This window comes from Prionailurus viverrinus, chromosome F2 (genome assembly GCF_022837055.1).
Source record: "Prionailurus viverrinus isolate Anna chromosome F2, UM_Priviv_1.0, whole genome shotgun sequence".
In the NCBI taxonomy this organism is placed as follows: Eukaryota; Metazoa; Chordata; class Mammalia; order Carnivora; family Felidae; genus Prionailurus; species Prionailurus viverrinus.
Window position 1 is genome coordinate 17,257,465 of NC_062578.1, and position 15,024 is coordinate 17,272,488.

General features: G+C 39.7%; 1 protein-coding gene and 1 non-coding gene across 4 annotated transcripts in view; one reads left to right on the forward strand and one right to left on the reverse strand.

Annotated features, from left to right (window-relative positions):
• Positions 1-1,553: 1,553 nt before the first annotated feature.
• LOC125156830 (U6 spliceosomal RNA) lies at positions 1,554-1,659 on the reverse strand. The gene has a single exon (XR_007148805.1). It is a non-coding gene; the product is annotated as a U6 spliceosomal RNA (small nuclear RNA).
• Positions 1,660-14,239: 12,580 nt separating this feature from the next.
• The window catches only part of SGK3 (serum/glucocorticoid regulated kinase family member 3), a 142,657-nt gene continuing 141,872 nt past the window's right edge, over positions 14,240-15,024 (forward strand). The window contains exon 1 of one of the 3 annotated variants that reach the window (XM_047842617.1): positions 14,240-14,658. The gene's annotated coding sequence lies outside the window, so the exon portion shown is untranslated. Of the gene's footprint in view, positions 14,659-15,001 lie in introns of those variants that run through there. The other 2 variants (XM_047842618.1, XM_047842619.1) reach the window with 2 other exon arrangements.

A 15,024-nucleotide genomic window follows, 5' to 3' on the forward strand; every position in this document is an offset into this window, starting at 1 on the left:
AGTAACATATTGTCTGTTGTTTCAAAGGATATTCAAAGGATAAACTCTACCAGTTATATTTGACTGGTTAGGATTTGACTTAGAACACTTGTTCTATATTCAGACTATGAAGGTTAAAATGTATTGTTCACACACACAAATCTGAACATGGAATTTATAACAGCTTTGTTCATAACTGCCCAAACTTGGAAGCAGCCAGGATGTTTTCAGTTGGTGAATGGACAAACTGTAGTACATACAGACAATAAAAATTAATTAATTTTTATTTTAGATAAAGAGAGTGTGTGAGCAGGGGAGAGGGGCAGAGGGGGAAAGAGAGAGAGAGAGAGAGAGAGAGAGAGAAGGAAAGAGAGAGAAACTTAAGCAGGCTCCATGCTCAGCACAGAGCCCGATGTGGGACTTGATCCAATGACTCTGGGATCATGACCTGAGCCAAAATCAAGAGTCAGACGCTCAACCAACTGAGCCACCCAGGCACCCCTCAATAGAAAATTATTTAATTCTAAAAACAAATGAGCTATTAAACCATGAAAAGATTGGGGGGAGGGGACTTTAATGCATGTTACTAAGTAAAAGAAGCCATATGATTCCAGCCATATGACAATCTGAAAAAGGCAAAACTATGGAGATAGTAAAAAGATCAGTGGTTTCCAGGGGGTGGGAGGAAGGGAGGGATGAATAGGCAGAGCTCAAAGGATTTCAGGGCAATGAAACTGTTTTGTAGGGTACTGTAATGGTGAAAACATGTTATTATACATTTGTCCAAGTCCACAGAATATGCAACAAGAGTGAACCCTAATGTAAACCATAGACTTTGATGATAATGATGTGTCAATGTAGGTTCATCCATAATAATGAATGTACCACTCTGATGGGGCAGGTTGTGCATGTGTGGGGACGGGTTATATAAGACCTCTACACTTTCCACCCAATGTTGTTATGAACCTAAAACTGCTTTAAAAAATAGTCTTTTTGGGGCGCCTGGGTGGCGCAGTCGGTTAAGCGTCCGACTTCAGCCAGGTCACGATCTTGCAGTCCGTGAGTTCGAGCCCCGCGTCGGGCTCTGGGCTGACGGCTCGGAGCCTGGAGCCTGTTTCCGATTCTGTGTCTCCCTCTCTCTCTGCCCCTCCCCCGTTCATGCTCTGTCTCTCTCTGTCCCAAAAATAAATAAATGTTGAAAAAAAAATTTAAAAAAAAAATAGTCTTTTAAAAAATGCTTTGAAAATTACAGTGTACTTAAATTTAAAAAAAAATTTTTTAAATTTATTTTTGAGAGAGAGAGGACACACCAGCAGGGGAGGAGCAGAGAGAAAGAGAGACACAGAACCCGAAGCAGGGTCCAGGCTCTGAGCTTTCAGCACAGAGCCCAATGCGGGACTCGAACCCACGAACCATGAGATCATGACCTGAGCTGAAGTCGGATGCTTAACCGACTGAGCTACCCAGGCACCCCAAAAAATTATAGTGTACTTTAAAATTTAAACTTTTTTAATTTTTTAATGTTTATTTATTTTTGAGAGAGAGAGAGGCCACGAGCAGGGGAGGGGAAGAGAGAGAGAGAGTCACAGGATCCGAATTTGCACGTCACCCTTGCACAGGGGCGGGCTAATCTTCTCTGTATTGTTCCAGTTTTAATACACGTGCTACCCAAGCGAGCACAGGAGTCGCAGAATCCGAAGCAGGCTCCAGGCTCCGAGCTGTCAGCATAGAGCCTAACTTGGAGCTAGAACCCATGGACCATGAGATCATGACCTGAGCTGAAGTTGGATGCTTAACTGACTGAGTCATCCAGCACCTCAAATGTAAACTATTATTAATAGTGTAAACGTGTAGTAAGTTTTTGTTAACCTCACTCTATACCTGTTCAAGTCCCCCTTGCTCTTGGTCTCATCCTCTGTCTGTTGCCTCCTCCTTTCCTTAATAAGTGTAAATGGCTTGGCCCCCACTTGGGCTCTCTTCCCCTCCTCCATTGTCCTTCTCTTCAACCTTCCTAACTCAGGTTTAATGCGGCTGTCTCCTCCATATCTATACCATGGCTGCAGAACTCTGCGAAGATGATATCTATTGTACAACTTGCATTTCTCCTACATCAGTTCATCCCTCAGTGTGTCCTGCAACTATTTCTGTTTCTCAAACCAGAGCTTTCTGCTTAATATATGTATCAGCAAATTTTAAGTGTAGTTTTTATTTTTGATATTGTACTATTTTGAATAAATATTTTCAAAGTCATGCCATTTCTTCTTACTCAACAGATTTTATATGTCAGGCTTTTTGCATATATATATGTAATTAGATTCATGTTATTAAGCTGTTTTCTATTTAAAAATTAAAATAATCTGGCTTCTAATGATCATGTACAGATATATGGCAGATAAGCATATCTATCAATGATGATTCACCGAAAAGTGCTTATGTATCAGCACACCCAGATGGGTTGATGTGTTTAGAGTTGCTTTAATTATTGGTCTCCTTTTTTTTTTTTTTTTTTTTTAAGAAAAGATGACTTTTATTTATTTTTATTTGAGAGAGTGAGTACAAGTGGAAGAGGAACAGAAGGAGAGGGAAAATCTTAAGCAGGTTCCATACTCAGGACCCTGTGATCATGACCCGAGCCGAAATCAAGAGCCTGATGCTCAACCAACTGAGCCACCCAGGTGCCCCAATTATTGGTCTCCTTAAGAAGATTCTGTGAAAAAGTTGAGTCATATTCCCTTCTTTAATGTGCCTCAATGCCTTGGAATAAGCCTCCCTTGTTCTTTAGATTAGGGTATTTCTTCACTCAGTGAGCTCAATCAGAATCTAATTCAATCCTTTCCATAGCTTCTCTTTTAGCAAGACTAGGGACCACTCCCTAGGGATTAACACTACTGGTCTCAAATTGTAGCCGATCGGGAAAATTTGCTTGATAGATGTGGCTCGTTTGGCCTGCACAGCATTTTAAGAAAATCTCAATTCGTTCCTAGCATTTTGGAATTATGCCATTTCACATTAAAAATGTGTATTGCTAGTTTTTATTGAAAGATTAGTGGATCTGGCCAATTGGGGCTTTGTGCTCACATAGCAACAATCAGCTGGTAGCAGCCATCAGCCATTCCATTTAGAGAGGTCATGCACCTCTTGCCACTCATGAAGACTGATGGTCAGTTGCCATTTATCACCTCACTTTCACCTCTTCTGACACTCACCATTAGAGGTGCTTCCCAGGTGCTTTAGGCATTTGAGTTTGTAAACTTCTACACCTGGTCCTTGCTGCCTTTCACCCAGAACCACCTATTGACATTGAAGGCTCTAGAAACACCAGGGCTTCAAATCAAATGGACTCAGCTCTGCCACTTTCCTGCCATGTGACCTGGGTAGGGTTATTTCACCTCTTTGAATTTCTGTTCCTTTATCTGTAAAAAGGGGATTATGATGGCATGGTTATGTGGATTAAAGGCAATAATGTATATAATGTGTTTCTGATAAAGCCAAGAAGAGGCAGGAAGGACTCAGTGAGTGTGGCCTGCCTCCTTTGACAACTGCTGTGCTCACCTCTCAAGATGACAGGGCTACTCCTGTAAGTCTCTGGGATAGTTAATTCACAACTAATTTGTATGATATTCTCAGGTGTCTAGACACAAATAAAAATATAAGAAACCAGGGGTACCTGGCTGGCTCAGTAGGTAGAGCATGGGACTCTTGATCTTGGGGTTGTGAGTTTGAGCCCCATGCTGTGGTAGAATTTAGTTTAAAAAATAAGATAAATTTTTAAAATAATAAATAAAAATAAATAAATAAAATATATGAAACCAGATAGTACTTAGGTAAAATTTATATTCTGTAACTGTCATCTGCCATCATCAAGGACCCATGATGGGTTAAGTAAGTTGTTAGCCAACAGCACTTAGATTGCTTGGAGAATAATCCTGTGGCATGGTAAATTGAACTCTTGCAATTAGTTATATAAAGAAAATAAAAATGGAAAAGTCTGTGAGTTGGCATGTTTTCTAAAACCACGTGGAGTGAGGGAGGGAGACAATTCTCTATATGCCACACTTGCCCTCACACTGCAACTTTTGTAGAGTTGCTGATGTATCTATATATCTAACTTGTTTTTTAATCTGCTGCTGTAACAAATTACCACAAAGTTAGAGACTTAAAACCACATTTTTATCCCTCTAGGTTTGAAGTCTGACATCAGTGTCACTGAACTAAAATTAACGTGTCAGCAGGGCTGCACCCTTTTGCAGGCTCTATGAGTGAATCCATTTTCTTGCCTTTTCCAGCTTCTAGAGACCACCCACATTCCATGGCTTGAGGCCCCCTTTTCCACCTTCAAAGCCAGCAATGTTGTATCTCTCCAACCATCCTTCCATAGTCACATCTTTTTCTCTAACTCTTCTTTTGCCTTCTTCTTCTTCCACTTTTGAGGACCCTTGTGATCACCTTGGACCCACTCAGAAAATCCAGGATATTCTTCCTATCTTAAGGTCAGCTGATTAGCAATCTTTATTTCATATAACCTTTCTTAAAATTAATTTTTTAAATTGAGATATAATTAACATATGACATTAGTTTCAAGTGTACAGCATCATGATTCGATAGACTGCTAAATAATCACTCCAAGTCTAGTTGACATCCATCACCACACATAGTTACGTTTTTCTTGTTATGATAAATTTTAAGATCTACTCTCTTAGCAGCTTTCACATATACAATACAGCATTATTAATTGTAGTCACCATGCTGTACATTACATCTTATGACTTATTTATTTTATAAATGGAAGCTTGTAGCTTGTGACCACCTTCACTCATTTCATCTACCCTCTCCCCAATCCCTGATGCTGTCAACCACGAACCTGTTCTCTGTATCTGAGTTCATTTTTGTTTTGTTTGTTTTAGATTCCATATATAAGTAAGATCATATAGTATTTGTCTTTTCCTGTCTGACTTAATTCACTTGCAATAATTGCCCCAAAGTCCATGCATATTGTCCATGCAAACTTAATTCTTTGCCATGTCATGTAACATATTTACAGGTTCCAGGGACTAGGATGTGATGTCTTTGGGATGCCATCGTTCTGCCTACCATAATGAGTAGGTACATTACTATAAGTTTATCTCACTTAATCTTCACAACCACCTTGTGAAGTAGGAACTACATTTGCGAGTAAGAAAACTGAGGCTGAGGAGTTAGGAAATGTGCCTGGGTCCAGAGCTAGTAAGCAGAAGTAAGATTCAAATCCAGAGCTGTTTTCCTCTGAAGCCATGTGCCTAATCACTACACTATTCTGAAATTTCTTCAAATGGTGTTTTTCTTTCTATTTTCTATGAGAATGATTATTATAGTGAAAATTGGATTTTGGGGAGGTTAGTGGGATAGCCCAAGGAGTACATATGTATCAGTTAAAATTCAGATTGTCTCTTTATTGCCTTAATGTGCTTATATTTTTCTAAATTGAATTTTCTGTTATCACAGACTTCTGCAACTAAGTCTGACTTTCCACACTATGCCCCAGATTGTTAACACCACTTGCTTTTAAAAAGCCAAACAGATACAGGTTCCTCCAAGGCTGTGAACTTTGACTTTGCAGAGTTTAAAAGTAAATAAGACCCCAGATAGTTATGTGATCCAGTTTCTTGCCTTCAGTACCTCACAGCGCTGTTTTTTGGTTTGGTTTGGGTTATTTTTATTTTATTTTTATTATTTTGCTATTTGGGGAAATGTTATGAGATTCCATTGTAGGAGTTTAATTTCTATGCTCTTAGCTTCTAGCAGTTTTTTCTTCTACCTGTTTTTCATTTTTTCATGATTGTTCTCCAATGGAAATAATTAGCAATTAAAAGCAATTTATCCCAGTCACTAGTGGAAATTATAAGTAACGAGATAAACTTTTAAAGCCAAATAGCACACTTGTAAAACTTTCAAACAGTATGGTATCAGGCTTGAAGAAATACACCAGGCAGAAGTGGTGAGATAGTTAAAAAGGCAAGGTACTGAGGAATATTCAATAGTGAACAGCATAAGGAAAAATTAATGTGCTTTTCTCATTTTCTATCAAGGATATAAAATCCCCTTGAAAGCACAATGCATGTTGTACCTTGAACCGCTGTATTAACACAGTGCTTGGAAGAGGAAATGTTTGTTGAATCAGTGGTATTTATATTTCAGAAAAGCACCTTGCAGATATCTAAAAGAGAAAATAAGTCAGAAATGGTTTATTTAAACTACATGAGGGGCATCTGGGTAGCTCAGTCGGTTAAGCATCCAACTCTTGCTTTCTGCTCAGGTCCTGATCTCACAGTTCATGGAATCGAGCCCTGCATTGGGCTCTGCTCTGACAGCATTGAGCCTGCTTGGGATTCTCTCTCTCCCTCTCTCTGCCCTTCCCCCACTTATGCGTGCACGCTCTCTCTCTCTCTCTCTCAAAACAAATTACTTAATTAAAAAAAAATTAAACTACATGAGGGGTGCCTGGGTGGCTCAGTCGGTTAAGAATCTTACTCTTGATTTGGGCTCAGGTCATGATTTCATGGTTCATGAGTTCAAGCCCCACATTAGTGGGGCTGTGCTGACAAAGCAGAGCCTGCTTGGGATTCTCTCTCTCTCTCTCTCTCTCTGCCCCTCCCCACAATAAATAAATAAACATTAAAAAAAAATAAACTACATGAAAACTAAGTGGGTGTTCAAATGACCAGTTTCAAATTCAAATCCTGACCCCACAGGAAATAATTATCTATGCCAAGGGCTGGGAGAAGAGGTAGGGGAGGGAGCTGAGAAATAGGTGATTCTGTGAAGATTAGTTGTTGGAACAGTTCTTTATTATATGCTTCATAAATTATTTAAACTGCTGTTTGTGGGTGAGAATTATATTTTTAATTTCTACCTCTCTGAGCATAGTACCGTACCTGGCACACACTAGGTACTCAACAAAAGCTACTGAATGTAGAAGAAAAAGAACAAAAGACATTAAATTCTTAGATGACACCAAACCAGCATGCACACACATATAATTTATGACCTCCTATACTAATATATTGTACACATTGTAAACCAGAAACCCGAAATTTAAAAACATGAAATAATCAATATATTTTAAATAATTCAATGGTATTTTATTAATAGTAGAAGAGCCTTTTTGCTTTCATTTGATGCTTTATTCCTTGGTAATTCATTACTTTTTAAAAATCTTGGTTTAACACCTTATGATATAGTGATTTGAAGATCGGGTACTAAGTTCAGCTTATTTTGATATTACATTTTAATAGCTGTCATAGCTGAAAAAGATACTTCAAAAAGCTATTTGGATTTAAATTGAAGAAATGCATTGTTGTTGGTTTCTACCTATTAAATTACTCATTTTCTTCTTCAGTCTTATCAACCAGTTCTGCAAAGGTTTTTGCTGAAGTCTTATTAGTACATTCTCATTTTCTCTGCTATCAATCAGCAGTTCTTGAAAACTAATTTAAAGGCATTGCATTTTAATTAGTTTGAGGCCCACTGAAATTACTTGAAAAATATTTAAAGAAATAAAAAATTGTTTCCAAAATTTTTAATTATGCATATGAGTTTTAAAAGGACACACACACACACACACACATTTTTTTGCAACAAAATTACACACTGATAGAAATATTTCTGAACGTAATTTTCAAACATTCTCTAAAGTGTTTCTTTCTAAACACATGTACACTTAAAGGAGAGGGTGGATGGAGTTAGTCTCTCAGGCAGTGTTAAAAGTTTGCCTTAAAAGGAAAATACCACTCACCACAAATGTAGGGAAATCTGGATCCCTTGTATTGTTGTCAGAGGAAAATGTATCATTCATCTTGCTATTTATTTATTTAAGTAATAATAATAACCCGTGCTTATGTAGTGCTTATTTTGGTGGTAGATTTTCACATTTTTAGCTCATGTCATCCTCAGAACAACCCGGTACAGCAGGTACAGTTATGCTCTCCAATTTACAGGTGGGGAAACTGAACCCCAGAGATGTTAAATAATTTGCCCAGGATTACATGGCTGGTCATGGCAGAACTATGGTCAGAACCAGGCAGTGTGTATGCAGGAACAATGCTTTTGACCCCAAGAAGTATCTTGGACACTTCAATAGAAGATAAAGAGTTTCCACGATTACTCTCCATCTCAGTACAAAGTATTATATATATTCTATTGAAAGCATTTGTTTTTACAAAATTAACCACATCAATGACCTCCTATGCTACACAAAACTGCAATACAGTGACGCTGGATAAAGGAGAGCTTCCCTGCAAGGGGGAAGCCCACCCTTCTCAGGATACCTCACAGAGCACATGAATGACTGCCTGACAAAGGACTGTATGAGCAAGCCATTGTCAATATGTATGTTAAATAAGAAAGCTTATCCTCTTTGTGTTTAGATAAAATAGACATTGGGGTATGTTCTTTCTAATCTGTATTAGATTGTCTTGAGCACCCTTAGGACATGCACCCTCTACCTTAGATGTTTTTGTCTTAACAAATATAAAATTCAAAATCACCAAGGAAAAGTACAGTTTGGATAAAATAGGTACAGGGGAGTTTCATAGGATAATCAAAATAACTTCTTAAATATAATGCAAGAATACATAAATGGGCTAAATAAGCACTTAGAGTTCAGATTTTAAAATCTGATAATGAAGAAATATAATTTTAAATGTGAGAATAATTTTAAGTTCCAATATAGGAGCGTGAATTGAAGAGCTGTGAGAGAATGCTCTCACTGTACTAAGGACTTACCTGATCTTTTATAGAGTTCCATGTCTCATACTGGGCATCTCATCTAAATAAGAACATGGAGTATTTGGAAAGAATTCATATGAGAGTCATTTCACATTTAAAAAAAAAAAAGAGGAGGGGAGGCTGGGTGGCTCAGTTGGTTGGCTCAGTTGGCATCTGACTTTGGCTCAGGTCATGATCTTGAGGTTGACGAGTTCAGGCCCCAAGTTGGGCTCTGTGCTGACAGCTCAGAGCCTGGAGCCTGCCTTGGATTCTGTCTCCCTCTCTCTCTGCCCCTCCCCTGCTCTTGCTCTGTCTCTCTCAGTTTCAAAAATAAATAAACATTAAAAAAAAAAAAAGAGGTGAGGGAGGGGGGATGGGCTAAATGGGTAAGGGGCATTAGGGAATCTACTCCTGAAATCATTGTTGCACTATATGCTAACTAACTTGGTTGTAAATTAAAAAAAAAAAAAAAAAAGTGAGAAAAAGTTAAAAGGACTGAGGTTGTTTATTCTAGAAAACCTAGAGAATTTAAGGGTTTCCCCATATATGAAGCGTTATAATCCCTTAAAGTCTATTTAAGTCTTTCACACATTTGGTGAGCCAGACACAGACTCCTCAAAGAATCAGTTGTGGAAATAACAGCAACACACTTCTTTAAGCCAGGGGCTATTAAGCTTTTGCATTTGAAATGGGTTCAATCATTAATTGCACATAATTAACAGTAAATAACTGAGTCACCAAATGAATAGTGTTTAAGAAAAGCTATTATTTCCTACTGATAAGCAACTAAAATAATTGTTATCTTCAAAGTCCACCCAGTAGGTTTGAGCTCACAGGCCCAATATGATTCTGAGGAACATCGTAACTGCTGACACATCTTATGTAAGTTATTGCCAACTATTTACAGATGTAGTTTATGTATGTAACAGACTAACCAGAGATCAAAACAAAAAAAGGAAAGAAAGAAAAAGAAAAAAATGAGAAAGAAAAAAAGGGTGATTTGTATTTTGTTCTTGATACTTATAATAACTAGATTGGAAGACAATGAGGTTTCCTTAATAGGGAAGGATAATGGTTTTACTTCAGATCTTAGCAAAATTTAAAGTAATTTCTAGCAACTATTTATCAAAAAGCTGTGCCAGCATTTTAAGGGTTCTGGTCTCTTAACACTTCCCCTGGATTTTTCTCAGGAGTCTAATACAGAAAGTGAAAAAGTCCTGTAATCTAAGAGGCCTTATATTTGATCCTAATGTAGTCTTGCTTTAAAATGGTTTTCACATTGTTACAAAACACACTTGAACTTTGGGCACTTCAGTTTTGAGTTTGAACATGGCTAATTTGGCCCAACAAAGATGTTGAGCTGTGGACCACTCCCACCCCCAACACACAGAATGAGAATACTCTGAACCATTTTCTAGATGAAGGAAACAAGTTAATTTGGCTCTGTGCCAAGGCAGTATAAAACAGTATCAATTTCAGTTCCCATGGATATCTGAGTTTTTTCTGCCTATACCTTGGGTGGCTTTGTGTTTTATTATATGGTTTTGCTCAGAAAATTCAATAAATTTGTCACTTTAATTCTCATATTCTTACCTATTTATAACAGGCTTTTCCGGGTTAATTATTTCCTGAGCCAATTCATGACTTTGGATATCCTTAAATTGCCTTTCCAAGAAAAGTGGTTTTCATTTTTTTTGAAGCTGTGGGATACTGCATTTGATATACCAAAGGATAAGCATAGCTGGAAACTATAGCAACAACTCGTGGTGTCTGACCCACTTAAGTAGATGAGTTTGTAGTAGAATGAAGGAAAAGGTGCTATGGAAGCAATACAAATAATATGAATCAAAAACATCTTTGCTTTTGTAATCATGTGGTTGGTAGCACTATTCTTCCTTCTCTAGTCTTGTTGATTTATCTGCTATAAAACAAATATTCCAATGAATGCTGGCCCTCATTTCCATTACCAACTGACTTATGAATGAATAGAAGCCATTCAGGTCCCGTAGGTGTCATTTTATCAATTTTTCTCCTTATGGGAAGTGGTATTTCTTTTCTTTTTTTTTAATTTTTTTTTTCAACGTTTATTTATTTTTGGGACAGAGAGAGACAGAGCATGAACGGGGGAGGGGCAGAAAGAGAGGGAGACATAGAATCGGAAACAGGCTCCAGGCTCTGAGCCATCAGCCCAGAGCCTGACGCGGGGCTTGAACTCACGGACCGCGAGATCGTGACGTGGCTGAAGTCGGACGCTTAACCGACTGTGCCACCCAGGCGCCCCGGGAAGTGGTATTTCTTATATTGTTATGCTCTTCAACTCTTCCAAAGTTACAATGAAAGAACTACAAACAACAGAGGACTTTATTATGATATAAAAAGTCATGATGGTTCCATATCAGGCACCAGTTTAGGGAAAAGGTTTCCCATTTTGAAAAGTAGGTAAAAACCAAGCACTGATCTCAGTGGAACATATTACCTAAAAAGAAAAAAAAAATGCTATATTACCTCCTTAGGTAGTTGTTTGTCTTTATTTTTAATATTCGGGTCAACAGTTTACAGTATCACCAGCCCAATTTTCTAAAGTTCTGAACATAACTATATCTTAGTATTTCTTTTATGGTTTTTTCCCTGTTACTTTTAGGACTTCTACAAAAAAAAAAAAAAAAAAAAAGAAAAGAAAACCTCTAAATGTTGACCATTCTTTAAACTAGCACAAAAGAAATATAAATATTGGTATTTTTATATCTGTGTTAGAGCTAATAATAATGATGATGACAATAGCAGTCTACTGATGTTATGTTCCAGGCATTCTACTAAGTTCATTTGATCCTCCTAGCAATTTTATATGATAAACACTATTATTATCTCTGTTTCACTGAGGAGAGAAAAGTACTATTATCCTTATGTTACTGATGAAACCAAAGCTCAGAGAGGTAAAATAATTTGCCCAAAGTAGAAAGTGGCAGAGCCAGAACTGAAACCTGAGTCTATTCAATGCCAAAGCTTGTGTTCATAATCTCTACATTATAGATAAAACAGATAAACAAAATATTTGCCCTATCTGTATGGAGTCCTATTTTAAAAGAAAATATTGGAACCCATAGTCTAAACAAAATACTTTCTGTTTTAAAATTTTACTTATATGAAACCTTTCATTTTTAATTGTTTTAAAGTTTATTATTTTGAGAGGGGAGAGAGAGAGAAAGAGAGAGAGAGAGAGAGAGAGAGAGAGAGAGAGAACGAACGGGGGAAGGGCAGAGAGAGAGGGAGAGAGAGAATTCCAAGCAGGCTCTGCACTGTCACCACAGAGCCCTACGTGGGGCTCAGTCTCATGAATCATGAGATCATGACCTGAGCTGAAATCAAAAGTTGGATGCTTAACAAACTGAGCCACCTAGGCGCCCCAATTTATATGAAACCTTTAATAAAAGCATAAATATCAGCTAGACATTTAGCTGAACATTCAACAACTTTTCTTTTACAATATAAGCTTAAAAAGACATTGGAACATAAGGGAAAATGGAGATTTGACCTATATAGGTGAATATGATTAATCAAAGTCATCAGCCTTAAAGTGAGCCTTTAAAATTAATTTTAAGTGAAAACCCCTTTAGTATTAAGTTCGTGAATATATTTACAACCACTAGTATTCTGAAGAAATCAAGCTAGTAAATTGTAGCTTTCTGATTATAAATGAAAATAACCATTTCTTATCAGTTGAATGTGGCTCATCTACCTTCTTGTCTTAAAATGTAGGAGGTGGTGTGTGTGTGTGCGTGCGCGCGCGCGCGTGTGCGTGTGTGTGTGTGTGTGTGTGTGTGTGTGTGTGTATGTATTCTTCACAGCAGGAAGACAGATTTATCCTGGAAATACAATGGTTTCCAGATGTTTGTTTTTTAAGAGGAAAGGAAGGAAGGAAGGAAGGAAGGAAGGAAGGAAGGAAGGAGAAAAGAGAAATAAGAAAGAAAGGAAGGAGGAAGGGAGGAAGGAAGAAAGTTGAAATATGGTGATAGACAGGTATGTATTTCTAAGGCGAGAATGGTGTCATTCCATTTGGAGTTTATTGACACAAAATTTCTTTTTGTCTGAGAATATTTTCAGCAATGTGAATATGGTTTTAATTAAGAGATACACTGATCACTTGTTGATTTTGTTACAAGGGAGGAAATTCTGTAGCTTCTCTGTGCCTTATTGTGTGGATCACAGGGAAAACATACAAAGGACCATGGCAACGTATTGAACTGTATCTGTTGTACTTTATATCCATTTCCTTGTGCCACTGAAAATCATTGTTTAGAAAGTTCTGCAGGATTATTATATTTCAAAGTATAAAAATTCGGTATTAAACATTCATTTTCTTTAAGAAGGAGAAAGCCTACTGTGTTAAATGACATTACAAATGAATATTCTTACCTTTAGCTGTGGTTTAAATTTTTCAATATTATTTAAAAAATTTTTTTTCAACGTTTATTTATTTTTGGGACAGAGAGAGACAGAGCATGAACGGGGGAGGGGCAGAGAGAGAGGGAGACACAGAATCGGAAACAGGCTCCAGGCTCTGAGCCATCAGCCCAGAGCCTGACGCGGGGCTCGAACTCCCGGACCGCGAGATCGTGACCTGGCTGAAGTCGGACGCTTAACCGACTGCGCCACCGAGGCACCCCAATATTATTTTAAAACATAAGGAAATGTCCCCTGAATTTAGGGAAGCCACACATGAATGCCAGTTCCTCTGCAACTACCTTTGGAAGTTTATTTGTTCATAGATTTGTGGCACATTCTCTGGAATCATATAGTCTGAAGTATAGATGGTTGCCTCAAAATCTGAAACACGATATGGACGTGGGAATCTTTATATAGTTGTCTGAGTCTATCTTCAAGTGATACCTGATAAAACATTAAACTACAGTAGTGTTGTGGGGCAAACAACAACCCACTCTACCTCAAAATCCTAACCACCTTACTCCACTCCCACTGAATCATGTAACCCTTAGGTTTCCACTCATCTTCTCTACCTCCCGCTATCTTACCTGGAAAAAAAGGAGACGAATAAGAGTCTAAAATGCAACTTCTATATTTAAAGAATAAGAAAGAGTCATAAGAAACTGTGAAGTGTGCCCTCATTTGACTTGGAGATTAATGGGAATGCAAAAAGAAAAAAAAAAAAAAGTAAATCTGAAAAATGTGTGTAAATTTTTCTGTACCCAGGATCCGCCAAATTGTGAACTCTTTACCTATAAACACAAAAGCCAAAACGTTGCTGATGGAAAAGAAAACAAAAAAAAAAGAAAGAAAACTTCAAACAATACTAAATGAAGCACAGTTGTTGCCCTAAATTACTCGGATACTCATTTCACTTCCCTGAGTTTCCAGGTTACACCCAGCCACAGGCCCACCAGGCCGCTCCTGGGGTGACTCTTACTCCTCTGGCGGTCCGGCGGTCCTGCTCGCTGCCTACGCCAGGGTCATCTTCACCGGGCGGCCGGGAGCGTTGGCCCACGCGGCTCCTGGGCCCCAGGGCGGCAGTCACTGTCAGCGAGGAGCCGTAGCCTCTAGATCGGATCCACCAGTGTCCCCAGAACTTCGCGTGCACGGCGGAGCGGGAGCCAGTCCGCGCGCTGTGGCCCGGGCTTTCCCGGGGTGCACGGGGAAGAGAGAGGGAGCGGCTTTCGGCGGCCGGGCCCGAGCAGGGGCCGCCCAGCCTGAGTCTCCTGCCGCGCGCCGGCAGCCCCCGGCTCGGAGCGGGCGCCCTACCGCCGCGCTGCCGGCCGCCCGGCTCTCTCCAGCCGCCCGACACACTGCGGGAGGAGCCGCCGGCCGCCGTGACGCGTCAGGGAGGAAACGGCGGCGCCCGGCGGCCCTGCGGGGAAGGAGGAAGCGCGCGAGTGCGCTCGCCTCCGCCCCGCCGCACTAGGAGGCAGCACCGCGCGGACCGGGGTAGGTGCGGGGACGCGGGGACGCGAGGCGGGTGGGCCGGCCGCAGGGTCCGCGCGCGTCCGGTCGCAGTCGGAGCCCCCCGGGCGGGTGAGACGGGGCGGGGCGAGCGGTGCCCGGGCCTCGACTGCTGCCTCTCCTCGAAGCAAACGTGACTTTTCGACCCCTCAGCCCGAAAACCTCCGAATTGATCAGAAGGGCAGAAGCAATACCCCCCGCGCAGCCCCCGACTCTGAGAGTTGGTGGTCTGTGTTTCCTCGAGGTGAATTCGGATTCTTTTTGATTCCTAAACGCTCGAGCCTTGTCGGTGGACGGACATTGTTAACCCGTGCGCGGCCTCGCAGCTTAGACGAGCCGGGAACCGTGAAG